We start from the raw sequence: 12,837 nt of genomic DNA on the forward strand, positions 1-12,837 counted from the left end.
TTGTTCTTCTTTTCAAGGTGGGATGAAAACCCATTTTCCAAGCATTTCACCTTAAAGAAGCCGAGCACCAGGCCAGGGGAAAGCGTGTACCCACCGCACCGCCGGTGGGTACCGGGCGGCTGTGGGAATCGAACCCCGCACCTCCCGCATGCGAGGCGGATGAGAGTGCTCTTGTTCATCAGCAATCACAATACATTTGTTTTTTACCTGTTCAGTACTCTCGTGGACTTCGATTACAAAAGCGCGCAATTTCTTAAGCCGCCAACGTGCTGGAAAAATTGTTGACTTACAGCGCAACAGAGCAAGAGGGCGAGGACTAAAAAGGGTGATGTTCGTCCCTCCATTCGTTACTTAACTTGCGAGTATGTTTTTGCAGGCTAGTTGGTGCCTAAGCATTCTGGGTTTTTTGCGCAAAAGACACGACACAAAAGAAACGAGTTAGATCTGTGCTGATCTGATATATATGTATGCGAAGGCTCTTCTTTCCCTCTTCTTGTTTGATAAGAGCAGCTGCTGTATTTAAGCAAATGTTCCATCAATAAACACCTGAGTTGTTAGTAAGCGCTTGTCCTGTCTACCTCGTTTCTTTTGTGTCGTGTCTTTTGCGCAAAAAACCCAGAACGTTACTTAACTACCTGCCGGGGGCTTAACATCGTAGTCCGTGAAATCTGTACCGGGCTGCCTCGTCCCTCAATTGCACTTTTCGCGGAACAAACGTCGTCTCCGGATGCTAACGCTCATCGTTACTCCTGCAAGGATGAATTTTTTTTCATTGAAAACTTTATTGAACCAAAAAGGTTGCGTTGTCACCGCCGTGGATGCGGTGTTGGGTTCAGGCTTCAGGCGATGGCCGCGGCTTCGTGCCTGCAGGCGACCTCCAGTGCTCAATCCACAACCAGCCTCTGAACTTCGGGTTCCGAGCTGGTTACCGCAGTCTCCCACTGTTCTTTGGTGCTAATATGCCATTATGACCTAGGCCTAAGCCTGAGGCATCCGTACATCATATGTGCAAGGTTCCCTTTTGGATCCTTACACATGGGGCACTGTGGTTTAAAGTTGTGTGGACTAGGGAATGTGCCTGTTGGAAGTTGCCTCCAAACAACCTGTTTCTGTTTATGTAGTGATTTATGCGGGGCCGCGTATATTAATCTCTGTTCTTTGTAATAGTTTGTAATCTCCTGGTATGTAGTCATGCGCTCCTCAGCTATCTCCCAGGGATGAGAGCTCATGGTCCGGTTAATGAGACCTCGAGCTTTTTCATGAGCCATTTCATTTCCTGTATGAAAGGAGTGTGCAGGAACCCAGATCAATTTAATCTGGCGAATTTGAATATCTTTAGGATGAAAAACTGTTTAGAGTTGATACGAACAAACTGAGAGCATCAGACGCAGTTAACTCCTCAGAGGAGACAATGCGTGAAAACAGGCGACCTAACTGTTCTCGCTCTCCGCCTGTGCATATTATTGGCTTTTAAGCTATCAGATGGCTAATGAAATTTGCGAGCATGAAAAACCAAATAGAACAGAGCGAACATTTCTAGCTTGTCTTCTGCGAAGAAGCATGACAATTTGTCAGTACCTGGGTCATGCTAACCTCTGTTGCGGAACGTGAAAAATTACGCTTCTACATTTGTCGTTCACCCGTTGTCCAAAAAGGTCTTCATCACCGAAGTCATTAATTTTAAATTCTTTCCACCGTCTATCGCTCCTCTGTAGCTGGCGCGGGCTGTTTTCGAACGCGAGACAGCGATTTCCTCTTTGTCTCTCGTTTATTTCTTTGCACCCTCAAGGAAAAGCATTGATCACAAGTGATTGCCACTCTCGACGAACAAGCGCGAGGTTATCGTGAAATTGGGATATTGGATCAATTGAGGCTTTCCCTCTAGGTCGTGTCTCGTGATAGGCATTCTGCGAAACTATAATTTGGTAAGATTATGAAGTTTTTTACGCAATTTTTATTTGCTCGCGAAGAGTCACCTTAAATCGGGCGCATAAAGAGAAATTGAAGTCGTTCGATATAGACGCCTCAGACGAATGAATGAATGAATGTTTATTATTAATTAGAATCTTTTTTCGGCGCGAGCTCACTGCGCGGCGCCGAGCGCCGCGCGCACAGTTGAGCGGACCGCCGCCAGGTGTCCCTAGAAGTACCGACGCGGCTGACTTGGCGTGTGTGACATCATCGCCAGGCCGCTAGGAGGAGTGGCGGCTTTCCCGAAGCGCTCGTACGCGTTGTGCGGAGCGGTCATTGCCGAAGTCGGCTGGCACTTGCCGGGTACGCGGACGTGGAGCGTGCGTCGCAGTCGGCTCCTTTGAAGCTCGCCGCTCCTGTAGCCCGCTGACGGGCCGGACTGAGGCCGCCGGCGCTGCGCCGAGTAGCTCGAGTGCTGACACTCCAGCCCGTATTTCTCCTCCTCGGGCTTGCTGGGACCACCGACAGCGGCGACTATGCGTTGAGTGAGTGTGTGTGGTAATCGGAACAACCTTTCTGCACTGGATTTTCGGTGTGGACGCCGGGAGACAGACTGTGTGGCGGGCCGGTGAAACTACCGGTCTTCTGGGAGAGCATCGGCCCTTAGGCGTCATCTGCGGTTGGTGAGTGCCGTTATTTCAGTTTTCATAATTCGTTCGCGATTGGTTTCTTGCATCTTTTCCCTTTCTTTTATTCTTTCCTTCGCCGACTGCGCGTGGTCATTTGATTTAGAAAAAATAGCGAACACCTTGCCGAGCAACGGAAATAAAAGTTGTTTCCGACATACAATACTTGCTTTTTTCCCCCGATATTGCTTTCTCTAAGTAGGCCGGGTAGAAGTCAAAGCCGAACACTTTAGACACCGAGCTCGACGACAGTTTAGTGCCCTAGGGTCAGGGCCTGCGGAAGCAGCATTTGTCGAGGTCATCCTTGTTAACCGAATAGACGTTTGTGATTTCTGTAAGCCGTGTCGTATAATTAATTGCGTTCATGCAGGTAAAAGAAAGTAATCCGGGGAAACCGATCAGGCGACTGACTGCTGTCAAAGCACAGATTAGACTTAGTGCGTCAGCTAAGCAAAGTTAAAATCGTCGGATCACTCATTAGTGAACGCTGGCTCCACCACAGCGAGTATCTGTTTTGTCAACAAGATGCGATAATTGCACCAAAGAAAAAAAAAACGCATGGCGCATCTGTACGCAGGCATTATGCGGGCTTGTCAACGTGCATGACCGGCACCTTCTGAGCACGCACTTCGCACCACGTCTTTATAACAAGTTGTGTTGCGTCTGCACCACCGGGCCATAATCTGGCTCACAGTTTAGTATGCTTGCTGTTATTTTTTGGGTAGCTGTAGGCTGCATTCTGAATGGAACCGGTAATATATTTCTAGGTTCCAGCATTCAGAAGTTAACAGCACCATCCTCCGCAGAGCATTACTCTGCTTCATTTTTCCACGTGTGTGACAGACACAGCAGGAGCTTAATTCAGAAGCGTGTCGCCGCTTATTTAACAAGCGGGTCTTATTCGACGCCGCTGTCATAGCTGGAAAGCAATTTATTTAATTGGGTTGGCATTTTCAATTTTTTTTCGCGACTTTGCAGTTTCCTTCAGTCGCAATAATTTCAACGGAGACGGCAAATAATTCCACTGGCGCTGAGAACACTGCCACTTTGGTGCCGCCCTGCGTTCCTGTCCCTTACAAGTTCTGGAATTTTCTGTATATAATTAGTTGGTTACCAGTAGGCAAACGCAATTATAGTTATCGATATGCACATACTCGTAATACGCTGGCCCGACAATCTTTAACCTCGTTTTTCTTATTTACGCTTTCTCAAAAATTAACTAAGCTGCTTTTCCAATCACAAAGCATTCCGGGTAACTGATCGTCGCACCGCTACGCTGCGACTCCTTTAACAAACGCCATCTGTCCTCGTTATTTCCGAGACCGCTGTCAGCTTTGTGGACGCCAATCAGTGAGCGTGGCATCGAAATGAAAAGGGGGACACTTCTCCACTGAACTCTCCCCCTCCTTCACCAGGTGTTTGTCGTTACGGAAGGGGCGATCGCTTCAATTCCTGACCCGGAGAAATGAAGAAGCAGCGGAGGGAGGAGGCCCGAGACAGATGCGGGCGAGGAGGGTGTGTACGCGAGGGGGAGGAGGGAGCTCCTGCCGTCTTTCTTTTTATATACGCTTCTTCCTCCCCTCATCATAGCTCGGCCTTCTCTCTATCGGGGCGTGAGAGTAGCGGCGGGGATCGCACAGCCCGCGCTTCCCGTGTCGCCGACACGCCTCCGCTCAAAAGGAGCAATCAGTCCGTCTGCATGGCAGCAATCCCGGTCCCTTCTTCGTGAAAGGCGGGAGAAGCCACTGGAACCCGAAGTGTGTTCCGGGGACTTGAGGCACGAGAGCTGCGCAATTTCGGCTGGGTTTGTCACGGAGGTGGATCACGCAATTTCCTTGCCAATAAAGGTGAGGTAATGAAAGAAAATCAAGGGGGGGGGGGGGGAGCAAAGCGAGAGTAGAAGAGGCCGGACAGTTTCTTTTCCTGCAGCGTGTGCAAACTTCTGCCGGGACATAGCGGAAGGAAATATTTTGCCCGTACGCTCTATTCTTTCAGCGAGTTCGTACCTTCATAGTGTATATGAAAGAGCATATTTCTGTCTGCCTTTAATTAATCTGCTGTCGCCTGCAACGCGTCAGAACGGTCAGTAGTTGTTTTTGCAGCTGTAGCGTAAGTGAAGTCGAAGGGTTCTCTATCAATACTGAGATGACACATCGCGAGAGCACCCCTGTTATGCACTGCTTGTAATCAAAGTTGTAGTGGGCACCCATATTTATGGTCTTTCTCAGGTGTTAACAATGGACACAGATGTTAAGGCGAAAGCGCGTAAAATGGCTTGGTAGTGCAACTTCGGTTTATGACATTAATTGCGACATTCAGGCGGGGTCGGAAGAGGGGAAATTGTGTTTCATCAATGCGGATAAGACAGGCGCATGAGCAGGTTAGCAATGTCGCTTGGGAAGCCTCTTGCACATCCTGGTTCCCCATGCTGGTGCAGAGCGGTACCAAGCAGCAAGCCACGCTTACGCAACCGACATCTATCGGGTACATATGTAATCGCATTTTATCTCTAACTGGCGTGTAATTCCCTTCGAAAAGTAAACCCTAAGGAATCAAAGCGCGCCGTTACCAATGACAACGGTGATTCCTCAGCACAAGGGGAGTGCAGTTTTAATGAGAACGCTTGTGAATTTTTGTGAAGGGAGAGCTAAGCTTCATCTTGGAATATGGTACTGATTTGTTGACGCGGTTAATATGTAGATAATTTTTTTCTCTCATTTAGTTTGACCTATCGGCAAGCGTGATTTGCCCACTGCCCAATGCGACCGTGGAGTAGCCCTCATTACAGAAGGGATATATTTTTTCGTGAATCTTTTCATATTAAGAACCGACTGAACCAATTACGAGCAGCGCGAGACATATTCAAAGGCAAGAATTCTTTAGATATTTTTACATCGTGGCTGATCGCATATTGGTGGAAAATTTTATTAACCTTGCGCGTCGTCAGCATGTTTAAAATAAGCAAAGAATTCACAGAACGTTTGCCACAGCAGCAGTGGTGAGTATAATATTGTCTTTCGTTATTATTCGTCTTCTTCTCTGGTAGAGTGCGCGTTACGTCACTAAGGGGTCACTCATGACGTCAATGTGTTCGGACCGCTAAGCGCGGTGCGTTGCCATGGGTGCCATGGGTGTGGCATATTACGTGCCAGGTGTTAAATGACAACGCCGGCTCCGCAGAACCGGGAAAGGGGTCTTCAACAGCTATCGCTGTAAAAGGAGAAAAGGCACGCTGCAAAAGCGCATGTGCTAGAATCTTAACAATAGGAGAGTTGGCATAGTAGGATAACACTTTAAGAAAAGCAGTTGGTAACAATGAGCCGTGGTAAGGCGGCGTCCTGTATTACCCGGCTGACCAATCACTACAGTAAATGAAATCAGCGTTTTAAAGCATGCCGATTTCAATAAAGCCACAGCCATAAAGGTTCGTTAGCTTACAATTTTGTCTTGTGATGAACTTCTTGTTTAGGTAGCATGAAAAGCTTTCACAGTAAACTATTCGTCGCGGATGAATTCTGTGTGGCGGTCTTAAATGTGGGCGGAGTTTCAGTGCAGTCTTAAGTTGTATCCGATTGTAATAAGTCATTAAATATTTGGAACTTGGTAGACGCCCATGCAATGTATGGTTTCACATCTGTTTACGTGCGAACAGTTATTTACTTCTGTTGTTTTCTTATGTCTGACACTAAAGTAGTTGATAACCTGAAGTCTCAGTTGCCCCTATACCAGATACAATACTTGCCGTAGGAACCGTTCCACATTGTTGACGTGGCTGATATGAAAGCATGGGGAGGGATGACAGCAGCTGCATAAGTTCTAGCAAGTTTCTGGACATTTGCAGATCCTACTACCAGAACTGTGCATTTCTCTTTGCCTGATCTCCATGGGGAGTTTTTTTCTTTAATGTCGCCCTCGGTATGAAATTCTTAGCGCCATTTTTTAAAAATATATTATCAGTATGCAAAGGAGGCGCAAATAGCCGCCTTGCGTCATTTTCTCACCCCCCGCCATTCCTCTCTCTTTCTCTCTTCATACACTGGAACAAGCACATGGGATACACTCCCCCCCCCCCCCCCCCTTCCCACTTGTTTTTCTCTCTGCCGCCAATAAAGCCGGCCCGTCTCACCAAAGTGACGAGGGGCTGCAATGGGAAACGAATTGGAAAACACCTTCGAAAATGTGCTGTCATACTAAACGGCTGGCCGCTCCGCTTACTGCGAAAGCAACCTTCGCGCGCTCCCGGCGAGCCAACAACGAGGATCCGCGCAACCTGGACTGGGACGCGCGCTCGCTCGCGCGGGCGCGCCGAGTGAAGAGCGCGCGATGGGCCGCGCTAGATTGGAATCGAGGCGCGCGCGAGCGAAGAGGGTGGAGGGGGGCAAGAAAAAGTATGGGAGACTGGAGCAGCTGAGAAAAGGAAGGACGGAAAGGAAGAGAAAATGGGGCTGGAAAAAGGGGCGGAGGGTGCGTGGAAGCGAAATCAAGGCATGGTTCGCCGAGAGCGCGAAGGAGGGAGGGAAAGCCGCTGCCGTCGGGGCAGCAGCGTGGCCGGAGCGTCGCGCGGAGGAAATTGAATCAATCTCATTTCTGTCTCCCGCCGGCGCGCTCGTTCGGCCTGGAAGAGGAGGCGGCGTTTTTCGCGCTCCCGCCACCTCCTCCTCCTCCTCCCAGCGGCGGCTGCTTGCGACGAAGAACGCGGGAGCGACGAGCCCTGCCGGCCGTCGACGCGTCCTCTCGTCGGTCCTCGGCCCGTCGTGATGCGCAGGAAATGAGCCGGCGATTCGTTTCGGCGACCCCGGGCCGCCCGTTAGGTTGCGCCAATTTCGCGCCATTTGGCTGGGGCGCGCTCCCGCCACGGCGGCAGTGCGCGCGCGGCGACCGCAGACTCGTCTGAACGGTCCCTCGCCCCTGCTGCAGCGGCGGGCGCGTGGGTGGGGGGCTTTCCTTATTATCATCGTCGCTGTTTGCTTCACTCCCTGCTCCTCCCTAACCAGTGCTCGGAGGTACGAAGAAAACCAAAACGAATAGAGGGAGCATCGCAAGCTACGCCGAGCTTCATTGCATTCTGTGTGACAACGCTTTGCGCAGTCGCCCGATTGGGCCGCGTCTTTACCTGTTCTTTGTTTTACTCGACTGGCTAGCAGCTACGTTTCCTCTTAACCGCAGTTCGAGTATCTCTTTTCTTACAATAATTACGCACTATAATTTCTTCTTTCTGCGGGACCTGCTGGATTGAGAGGGCTGTTCGCATAGAAGGCCTGTCTGAATAATTTATCTCTTTCTTCCGTCAATTAACGAGTAGCGTTCTTGTACATATGGCGCGCTCCTAGTCATAATCGTGCGCAGCTGCGTATGCAGCTTTTTTTGTCGACACACGCGAAAACGCAACCCGTCAGAACTACTCAAGCTGCGCATCCATTTTATTTTATTTTCCGTTCCCTAATATCGTAATACATTAAGCTCAGAGTTGAGTAAATGTGGTGCACAAGAAACGTTGGTCCAAGAGCAATGTTTAGGAGTTGTAATGTGTATTACCCGACCTAGCATATGTGTGAGTTTGTATCAGCATAACCGTTCTTGAAGAAGAAAGGGGCACATTGACGAGCAAAGAACAAGCTTTACAAAAGACCAATGTTGGTCATGAAGCAACATGACAATTTTCCTTTCTCTTAATATTGTTCATTATGATAAGAGTGTGTTTTGGTTCAGTTAAATTGTCATGAGGTCCCTTGAATGTTGAAAGCTGCAAAACTAATGGAAAGGAACCGAGGCTGCTGGTTCCTATAAAGTGTATAAACAAGCAAGCGGTACCATAAATTATGCACGGCTCAATCATTCAAACGGAAACGAATGAAAACTGCACCCAAAGAAAGAAAGAAAGAAAGGAAGGAAAATAAATGCGATTTGGATTTCGAAGTAAGATTTCTAATGCGCCACTACAGGTTTTCGTTGCCGCATACGAACCTCTCGGCCACCGATATCGTATATTAGAGCTGCTAATTGCCAGAAATTAACTCGCTTTGCAATAACCTTTTTTATCGCGATGATTTGTATACATCGCCGCACATTCTGAACTGTTGAATTATGGATAATGACATGGGCCTTTTGAGACTCTTGCGAACTTGCATCTTCATGTAAATAAAGAATAAGACTATATAAAGAATATCTATGCTGTATAGCCCGTCTCTGTAGTTGTCGCCCGCGGTAGCTCATTATATAACTCTGTATATGTGCACGTTAAACGAAAGGACAGGACTCTCTGGATAATAATGTAATTTCGTTTTCTTCTCTCTAGCGAAAGTTTCGAGGCAATCAGCAAGTGTTACTCAAAACGTGCTCAAAACCTACTTAAAGACGCGCGGCATAGGAACACTGCGCTAAAGTTAGGCTATTAAGATAAATAAGGAAATTTCGAGGAAACATGCTCTTGCTCCCCTTCAAGGCTAACTGGCAGACGTGTACAGTCAAAGCGCTTCATGAGAACACTTCGTCCGCAAGCTTGAAATCTCTGCATTTATGAATGGCTTAGCTCACTCATACGCAGGTGTTTCGGAATAAGCGACACGGCAGACCGAACTCGCTAACAACGCTCCTATCTTGACGCGACCTGTTTTCAGCACCCCATCATTCTTCGCGCGCGTTGCTCTTTCCACCGCAGCACTCAGCACCGCGTGTCGCCGTCGCTTGTGGGATCGCCTAGAGCACGCCTTTGGCCTTCGCATATACTAACGCATAGCCGGAGAGGGAGAAGATATAAGAAGGGGAAAAAAAAGCAAAGCGCCAGAGTAAGGGCTTGAACGCGGCCTCTTCCCTTTCAACCACCCCCCTACGAGTGCGATAAGAAAGGTGTTATTAAAAGCGTCCCCCTGTTGTGCCAGACCTTGGCCACCTTGCGACGTGGGTGACGAGAAAGGCTGATGGGAAGCGGCGTGAATCGCCTCCCTTGCCGCCCTGCCGCGACCCCAGTCTTCGCCGACTTCCACGCATCCCTTAAAGCCGCATAGCAAAAAACGGGCTGGAAAGAAAAATAAAATGAGAGAAAGAAGGGTGGGGTGGAGGTGCTCAGGCTTGGAGGATACCAGACGTCGGTCATCCTTCTTGGCGCGCTTTTAACCCCGCAATAAAAAGCGCGCGCTTTCGCGGGGATACGTGCCAGCACGTATTGTGTTCTCCGTCGGCCACGCTCCTTGTTTGTTGAGGACGGTGAGCCCCCGTGGTTGACGGGCGTGATTGGCAGGCAGCGTGAGCGGCCGCGATGGAAACGACCGCCTGGGCAGCCGCCGTCGACGAGGCTGCGGGCGGACCTCCTGCTTCTCTACGGCCATCGCATCGTCGGTTCTTCTTCCTCCTGACAGGCGCGCTAATCTGCGAGCTTCGGGGCGCGCGTGGGAACTGCGGGGCGGGAGCAGCGCTTGCCTGGAACCGTGCCTGGCACCGCACCCCCGTCCGGCACCCAGCTGCTTGCCGCCCAGCGAGCCCAATCTTCCAAGAGCTTTGGGCGCGTGCAAGAGGGCGCGGACTTTTGGCCACGCATATGTTCTCTGCAACGAAGAATAGGACATCCTTGTAGCATAAGCGGCAAGCGTCTCGTGTCTACTTTGGCGCTTATGTTGGCAAGCAGACACAGTATCGTGGCTGAAGCGTTTTGATCCCGATACAAGGCGTGGTGCCCTACCTAATGGCCGACCACCGCGTGCGTGAAGGTTCTCGCGCGATTGACGGGCCTGCTTCTGCCGCCGTCACTTGGCGTTCTTCCCATATCTTCACAGAGGAGAAAGAGAAAGGGAGAAACTTAAAGGAGGAGGGGGAAGAAGGCGCCTGTTAATGGTGACTGGTGGGGTCCACCTGGCCATTAGCCTGGACAGGGTACTCCTGATGACGTTGATGAACCAGTGGGGACGCGAACGCTTGCACTGCTTATATTTATCTTAGGCTGTGCGCCTGTTGTATTTAGTTTTATTCTCGGCTCTTGCAATGTAACCTGAGGGCTGGTTAATTCCGGTACGCTACTTTCTACTATTACTTTTAACCTTTTCTTGCAAGTGCCACAGTTTTCGCACCCAGTAACCTGCTGGAGGCGTACTCGCAGACCCCATCTGCGCACGCTGTCGGGAGGTTAGGCCGAACAGTCTGTTGCCCGTGACCCCAAGGAAAGAGGAAGACGGGAGAGTCTTGGCAGCGCGGCGCACTCCACCGTTTGCGGTGCCTCAGCTTTCTTCCCTCCGTTTGCTCGCCGCTGCATTTCTCAACCAGGCGAACACACTGAGGCACAGATTGTTCCCACCCGCATCGGATAGACTCGCCCCCCCCCCCGCCTGCAGTCCTTCCCAGCTGCTATTCTTGTATTTCTTTTTCGCCTATGATTAGCACCATCTGGTGGAGAGAGGGGGCGATCCGAAACACCGGGAGCAGCAGCAAGCACAGCCAGGCGTCCATATTTCTCCGCACATAATGCCTCTCGCTGTTTGCTTGACGCAAATGGCTCCCGGTGTTTATTTTGCGCCGGCGTTACCGTGGTAACGAGGCGGCCAAGCCTCCGGGCAGAGCGCGAGGCACGAAGGCATCACCGAGGACCGTGATCCCCCACCGGAGCCGCCGCGGCAGTTTGCGATGGACAGGGAGGCCATTGGGCTGCGGATTCCGCTCCACGAACGTGCCTTGGCCTTCGCCAGATTATTGAGAGATGGCCCGATATTCTCCAAACAGTGCTGCGCGCAAGATGTACGAGGTAAACAGCGCTGAAAGGAACACGCCGCGACAGAGCCAGAAAGTGCTCGCGTTAACGGCCGTCGCAGTGGCGGCACAAGGGGGGTCTTTTTTTTTTTCTGTGAGAAACTTTACGAAAAAATAGCACTTTTGCGACGAAGTAAACTTCTCGCTACCGCTGTGTTCTGGGCTGCGTTTACCGCCCTTGGATCCGGCTTCGTTTCAGTCACTTCTTTTTCCGGTTTTCTTTTGTTCGTTTTTGCTCATGTGCTAGCACACTGACCAGCGACCTTCTGTTCGCCGAGCTGAACGTTCCACAGTAGGGGTTTTACCTTTTTGATAGGAGCAGCACTGACGTATCGGAAGGAGTGGAAGGGACAGACAGCATGGCTGTTCTGGTTTCTTCGTGGAAGGCTGCTGTTGTGTTTGACTGAACGCAGGCAGACATGCGCCCGGTCAGTGAGCCACGGGTACTGCATGGAAAGTCGGTTTCCTTAGGAAGACACTTGCTAAGGATGTCAGTGACCATAAGGCTGCAGGGATCCCCAAAGAAAGAAAGAGAGGACAAAAATAAACGCTCAACGACAGAAGCCGATAAAAAAAAAAGCCTAAGCCGACAATGGCCGCTCGCGGGTCGAAGCCTGTGACCACTGATGTGACCTCGGAACAACGCAGACGACTCGGGCGTAAGGACGCGCGCGAACAGGGCGAAGGCTGGGGGAGTCGGGGAGGGAGGGGGGTCCAAGAAGTCCCCGGTCGCCTGCCATCCGGCTGGGCTGTGAGACGAGCGAGGCAAAAGGGCGCGCTTGCAAAGTCCATTCACTTATCTCCCCCGGGCCTCCGGCACCGACAAAGGGGGTCAGTTAGCGAGTCTTCCAACCGCGATAAATCGGCGACGCCGCTGCCATCCAGGGAGGAGACTTCGCGCAAAGCTGTCGCCCTCGTGTGCTTTTTCTCTCCCTTCCCACTGCCCTTCTAGCCATGGCCCTTTATTATTTCTCGCTTCATTCCCCTTTTCGTATTTCCTCCCTTCCAGCTTGGTCTCGCTTCCCTCCATCCTTAACACGACGTTCTTGGGCTCGCGCTTTTGTGCCGGAATCCCGCGGGCTCTCTTATTTGATTCTTTTTTTTTTCCTTGTTATCCTCATCTCCGTCTCCTGCCCGTAGAGCGGTGAAACACGCGTTATGGTTTCTCCCGTCCCCTCCTTCCTTCGTTTATTTTTGTTTTTCTCTTGTACTTTGCCAGCGTCTGTCCCTCCCTCCCTCGCAGTCTTTTCGCCGGGCTGTTCTTCTTATGACCGCGCACATGTGCGCACTTGACACCCGGCCATTGTCTACGGTCGTCAAGCCAAAGCGTCGCTCCTATCCTGAGTGGTCTCCCCTCCGGGGACCTCTCTCTACGCGGCAGCGTTCTGTGTAGCTGCCGACGTCGGTGCACACTACTGGCCGCGCTCAGATGGTTCGCTGCTGGAGACCGCTTGGCTTCCTTACTTTGCGGTCTTTATTTTTTTGTCTTCGGTTCCGTTCTGTTCTC

At 50.7% G+C, this 12,837-nt stretch overlaps 1 protein-coding gene across 2 annotated transcripts in view; it reads left to right on the forward strand.

Annotated features, from left to right (window-relative positions):
- Window positions 1-2,228: 2,228 nt before the first annotated feature.
- The window catches only part of LOC144129247 (uncharacterized), a 122,572-nt gene continuing 111,963 nt past the window's right edge, over window positions 2,229-12,837 (forward strand). Inside the window, exon 1 of one of the 2 annotated variants that reach the window (XM_077663258.1) lies at window positions 2,229-2,594. The gene's annotated coding sequence lies outside the window, so the exon portion shown is untranslated. The remainder of the gene's footprint in view (window positions 2,595-12,837) is intronic. The other variant, XM_077663260.1, reaches the window with a different exon arrangement.

Source organism: Amblyomma americanum, chromosome 4 (assembly GCF_052857255.1).
Source record: "Amblyomma americanum isolate KBUSLIRL-KWMA chromosome 4, ASM5285725v1, whole genome shotgun sequence".
Classification (NCBI taxonomy): Eukaryota; Metazoa; Arthropoda; class Arachnida; order Ixodida; family Ixodidae; genus Amblyomma; species Amblyomma americanum.